At 32.2% G+C, this 6,316-nt stretch overlaps 1 long non-coding RNA gene across 1 annotated transcript; it reads right to left on the bottom strand.

The window, feature by feature from the left end:
* Positions 1-737: 737 nt before the first annotated feature.
* On the bottom strand, positions 738-3,450 carry LOC125497470 (uncharacterized). The gene is made up of 2 exons (XR_007274247.2): positions 1,431-3,450; positions 738-951 (listed from the first exon to the last, which is right to left on the bottom strand). It is a non-coding gene; the product is annotated as an uncharacterized LOC125497470 (long non-coding RNA).
* Between the last annotated feature and the right edge of the window lie 2,866 nt (positions 3,451-6,316).

The following is a 6,316-nucleotide window of genomic DNA, read 5'->3' as shown; positions in this document are numbered from 1 at the left end:
CAATTCGATTCAATTCAGTTCAGTTCAGTTCAATTCAGTTCAGTTCTGTTCAGCTCCAATCAGTTCAGTTCAACTCCAATCAGTTCAATTCAACTATTTTATGTCGAAGAGAAAATGCCCTTAATAAGAATTCTGTAAACTCCGGATACATAAGTCCTCCTTTTTTTTTGAGAGTCATATATATAAGGCCTCTTGAGAGGGTAAGTTTCATGATGAAAAGCAACAAGTTGTGGTTTTGACTTTTGACGAGAGTGAAGCGTGTAAACCACCCATATCCTAGATAAACAAATCAATGCATTTTTTTGTTTTTTTAAAATAAGATTTCAATTCCGTAATATCCCCATGAAGGTGCTAAGAAAATTGGACTCTTATTAAGGAAGATAATCTATTACTTCCTCCGTTTTTTTAGATGATCCGTTTTAACTTTTGACACTATTAACATTTGTAACTTTGACTATCGTTTGTAATTTATTATACTTAAGAAAAAATATAGTCATGTGAGATCTTGTTGGATTCGTCTCAATGTATATTTTTATAATACCAACTTTTTGTAATTTTTGCTTATTGATAATTAGAGATATAAAGGTTTAAATTAAAATAGTGCATTGACACGTGTGTCCAAGGGAAACAGGTAAATTAAAAAAAATAGAGGTGGTATATCTTTATTATATAAGGGAAGGGCAGAGGTTATGTGTAACAGCCCGCTCTTCCGAGCTGCTAACTAAACGCACTCAACATCCATAAGCAAGAATTAACTCTTAAATAAATTACTTCGCAGCGGAAAAATATCCTTAAATACACCAATGACTCCACTAATATTCCCAAATATCATATACAACGAAATATAAATAACTATTCTCAAATCAGCTATCTAGATACAAGCTCAATCCATAATCTAGGACGACCTCAAAACCTTGCTTCACTTCCGATTCCGAGCTTTGAATATCAAACCTGCAAATTCAGGGAGAAAATACAAAACAAACACAATTCCAAAATGAGTGGAAAACTCGTAACCTTTACTTCTGCCCGTTATAAACATTTTATTTCTCAAATCATTTTCATCTCGTTACAACCCTGACATAGCTCACTCTCTTAAACAAATCAGTGGCAAGTACGGGCTTTGGACAAAGGACAAACGCTGCCTCCAAGGTTCGTTATGGAGCCCAGCAATACTACCCCCAAGGTTCGTTATGGAGCGTAGCCGACCATATCAGGTCAAAAGAAGTAACCATCCTCCACCCATACCTTTCCCACTTTCTATTTTCAGTTCATAAACTAAGCCACCAAAACAGTTGCATATTTATAATCAATCAATAACATTTCATCATCACATTCATATCTATGGCCATAGTACGAACTTATATATGAAAATAAAATACTCCACACACACATGGGCATAAGTAATACATTTTACTGAACATAAAAGTTACCTGAAACGTTATCCAATTCTGAACGATACAACCTCTTTCATTAATCTTCATCTCCAAATGAGACTTAAACTCCATAATCGTTCTCCAACAATTCACCTCATAATAATAACAATAATTAAAAACTATCCTTAAACTAATCTAAACTACAAAGTGAAATTATAACCAACTCCCAATCTAAGAATTATCTACCTTAATATTCTCTTAATTCTCACTTCGTAACTATAACTCTAAATCATTGAACTGAGTAAACCAAGCTTAACTAGAAAACTTAATCACATAAATAAGAAATTATAAAACATTCCTCCTTTTGATAACAACAATAGTTAGTATTATTAACAGTAACACAACACACTACAAAACTTCAATAACCCACTAATAGTAAACCACCGCTACAATGACACAACAACCACCATTAAAATATCAACAACGCACAACCACGCCAACAACCAGCCTAACAACACCAACAACCATAACAACACCGAACTAATACAACAACCCACAACAATAGAGCAACCACAACAATAATAACGCAGCAACAACAACTTCACCACTAACAATAACACCAACATCGACACTAAAACAGGACAACAACAAGAACAACACTTCAACAACACAAACAACAACATAGCAGCATCAATAATCCCAATAACAATCAACCACCACTACAACGACAACAACGACAACAGCCACCACAACTACGCCTCGTCAACAACAACGCAATAACGACTGTGCAACAACAACAACAAACAAAAGTAACAACCACCCCGCAACAACCTCTACAACGCTGCTACAACAACAATAAGAAATCCAATACTGAAATAAGAAAGTAATTTACCTCTGCTCACTTGGAGCAGGGGATAACACGCACGACAGGGGAGCGAGCTACAGCGAGTGGTGACGGAGAGCCGGCGAGGCTAAACCACAGCAACACGACGCCATCGACAAGGTTCCGGCGGTTTTTCGTCGAGCAACAACTCAGAGCAGCAGCAGCGAAACCACCAACAACCACCACGAAGAACAACAGCAGCACGAAACACAAGAGGAGAGAGAAAACGTGAATATCAACGGCGCCGACAAGGGGGAACTCCGGCGACATCTGGCGAGAGGAGAGAGGAAGAAATCACGGGTCAGAGAGATGGGTTTCGGGTTTCACAGGTTTGGGGTTTTCTTTGGGGTTGGGGTTTTAAGAATAGAAGACACGAGAAGAGCAAAGTCATTAGGGTGGGTTTGGGGTTCCATTAAACCGACAACAAGAAGGGATAAGAGCCCGACTTTGATTTTCTATTTGGGTGAAAAACCAGTCAACTAATTGCACAAACCCAAAATATAAAATAATAATAATAACTTCATAAAGTTGAAATAAATAAATATATTACAACAAGACAAATAAAAATAATACTCCACAACTCAAATAATATAAGAATTTCCGAAACATAATTAGCTTAATGAATATAATCAATATTTAATAAACGCTATTAAAAATAGGGCTATTACATTATGGTACCCTTATTATATTACTAAATTACCCTTTTAATATTGAAATCTTAAAATCTTAAAATCTATTCCTCAATATTTATACATACATAAAAAAAAACTTAACAAACACAAAAATATCTTTAGTTTTTTCTACAAACCCAATTCAAAAAGTCAAATCTGATAAAGAAATATTACACACTTTCTGAAAATATCTCACAATTATAAATTAACAAAAATATTATAACAAACTTGAATTTCTAAAAAAAATAAACACAAACGGAGTAATAGTTAACCAATTGAAAACTTAGACAATAACTCTGATAAAAGAAAGTTGAACAAAATAAATTAAAATATAATTCAAACTTATCAAAATTGAGTAACTAAAATGCTAAACGTATTGCACGCATATAAAATTAGCCGCTTAAGATTACGAAAGTTCGCCCAATAAAAAACATGTTGTCGCGACCCATTGCATACAGAAATGCTATTATCTCTATAATATAAGTGAAGGGGAGCAATGATGTCCCTCCTCTAAATTACAAAACTACCCACCAAATGAGAAAAAATAACAACAAAACAGTTCCTAAAAAAACTCAATCAATCCTAATGAAGGCTAATCAATAAATTAAGTACTCTTTTGGTATACATGGAAATTTAATCCCTGTAGCAAGTTTCATGTTGTAGGAAATTACTTCCATGATGTAATTACTAGGAAATGACCTAAATTTGTTTGGTTGACATCAAGAAATTTGCAATTCATGTGGGAATTCTGATTGATCAAAGGGGGAATAGGAATTTTTTTGGGAATTTAATTTCCCAAGGAATTTCCATTGCACCCAATTTCTCAATTTTCTGTCAACCAAGCAACTTTCCAAATGAAAAAATCATGGAAACTTTTATTGCCTACATAAATTCCTGTCAACCAAACGAGTACTAAATATACTATGTCTCGTTGAACTTTCCAAATATTTGACGAAGAAAATTACCCTAAATAAAAATATTTATCCACCATCAATGCATTAATCAAGAAAAACCATGAAGATTTTAAAATAGAAATTCACCACAAATAATTACAATTCAATCAAAAACTACAATCTTAAAATTTATTTATATAAAAAAAATTCTTTTTCAATTACAAACAAAAAATAATTTTTAAATCATAGTTCATCTTCAATCCACAAATAAAAATCAAGAGTTTCAAAGCATCAAAACTTTTACAAGTTGCGGGTGCATTTCACTACCGAATAATAGTATCAAATCTAAAACGTTGCCGCATGCATAGCATGCATAAACAACTAGTTACATGTAAATAAACGAGAGTTTTTTTTCTGGATCATAGAAAGTGCCACATAGAATGTATCCCATTTTCGGCGAATAGGGATGAAGATAATTAATTTATTTACATTAAATTTTTTTTTATAATCACATGAGAAAATTTGACGAATAGTATTTAGGTTTTTCGCATCGCTAAACAAAACGCGTAGATAAAACTACCTAACAAACCACTAATCTAAGTATAATGGCAGCAATAGTCATTATTCTGCAAGGACTAAGAATAATCAATAATGAAGATGTTAATTATAAAAGGTTAGGTTGAAGATAAAGTTATATGAGATTTGTCATTTACCAACTAAAAACTATAAAATAAAATGAACTACGGTAGGGTAATTAACCAATTATTTCAATCATGGAAATAATTAGGAAAATAAGGGGGTAGTTTGAAGAGAACAAATTAAAAGGGTTATCTAACAAACCCTAATTACTCTTTTAAGCTAGAGATGATTACTCAAATTAAAGATTATTCCTATTTTCATGCAACAAATCCCAACTCAAAAACATGAATAACAAGATGACCAAATGACTTCCTTAACTAACACCCCTATTTTTATGCAAGTTTAGCTAAGTCGATATATATATAGCCATATAGGGAGTCAACTCTTCAATTTCATCTTTATTTTAATCCTTCATTCAAGTGACTAATAATTAAATTTTCATGCAAGCTAATAAAAAAAAGCCAACAATAAATTTCTATTGTTCCTTTAATTTCATTTTCCAAAGAACTCCAAATATAAACCAAACACTCATGATACCATTAATAGCTTCATCCCCTTTCTAAAATAACTACTCACAAATCATAATAAATTATAAATTAAAGACATTAACAACTATTAACATGAAATAAAACACTAATCCAGGATGAAAAAGTAATAGAATGAAAATGACATAAAAATAAGAAAATAAAGCAACTGAATATGAAAGAGAGTGAGAAATTCTTATTAAAATTACAAGGAACTTACAAATCTTCAAGTTTCATTCTTAGGTTCTTCAAATTCCAAGGTTTCAACAAGTTTCTCTCACTGCTCTCTTTAGAAGATGAGAGTTTATCCCTCTAAAAAATTCTAGATTAAACCTTAAACTAAGGTTATGGAGGCTAGTCCTCCTTCCCGCTCCTCAAAAGATAGGGGTTATCCTTTTAAAAGATTTAAATATTACATCATTAAACGGGTCGAAAACAGGGATTTTCGCAGAGGTCAAGTAACAACCCATACTTTTCAGCAGCTTTAATTAAGGGTTAATATTATATCTTATCAAATTTAATTATATGATCATGTTAGTATGATAATATTTTGAGAATTATGATTTCCTTTTAAAATTATTTCCCAAGTACAATTATGAAATTAATTTGTATCTATTGAAATAAGATCACTTGAGTTGAGTTTTTTTTTTAAAGTTAAGAAATAATAATAAATTTGTCATTTCTCTTTCCCTTCCTCGTGTCAATTGTTGTCACATACAAGTGTACAACACATCATCAACTTCTCTCATTGTGTCAAAAGGAGAAAATCCCCCAAATTGGGTTTTTAATTTCATCTAAACACCATAAATTGAGATGTAAGCCTCCTTAATTCTTTGGTTTATTTGGGAGAAACCAAAGTGTACCACTACTCTAGAGTTACTAGAGAACTCTAGAGATAGAGTTAGTGTAATTTGAGCCCTTTATCTAATTTTTTTTCATCTCAGCCATCTATTTCAAACGAGCTTTTTAATTAAGTTCTAATGAGTATTATTTCAAAATTGATGATATAGATTACGAATTGTAACTATAGAAATTAGTTGGGTTCTGACTTCTAAGTATAAAATGAAAGCTGGATTGTTATTGTTTTGAACCTTTATTTGTCTAAGTTTTGAAAGAGACTTTGTTTGGAAATGATTTAGTCGATGGTGTTAATGGGGCCTTGATTGGTTAAGTCAAGTAATTCAGGTTGATAAGGTTTGGTATAAGGAGTCTATATGTTTGAGAATTGTCAAGAATGAGTACTAGTGGTTGGTATTATCGCTGAGGTGTATTTCGGATATTGATTTGTGAAGCTCAAAGAGATTAAAGAAGCTTGGGGTCCTCGGTTATTGGA

This window comes from Beta vulgaris, chromosome 5, assembly GCF_026745355.1.
Source record: "Beta vulgaris subsp. vulgaris cultivar EL10 chromosome 5, EL10.2, whole genome shotgun sequence".
NCBI lineage: Eukaryota > Viridiplantae > Streptophyta > Magnoliopsida > Caryophyllales > Amaranthaceae > Beta > Beta vulgaris.
This window is presented reverse-complemented; position numbering and strand designations above follow the sequence as displayed.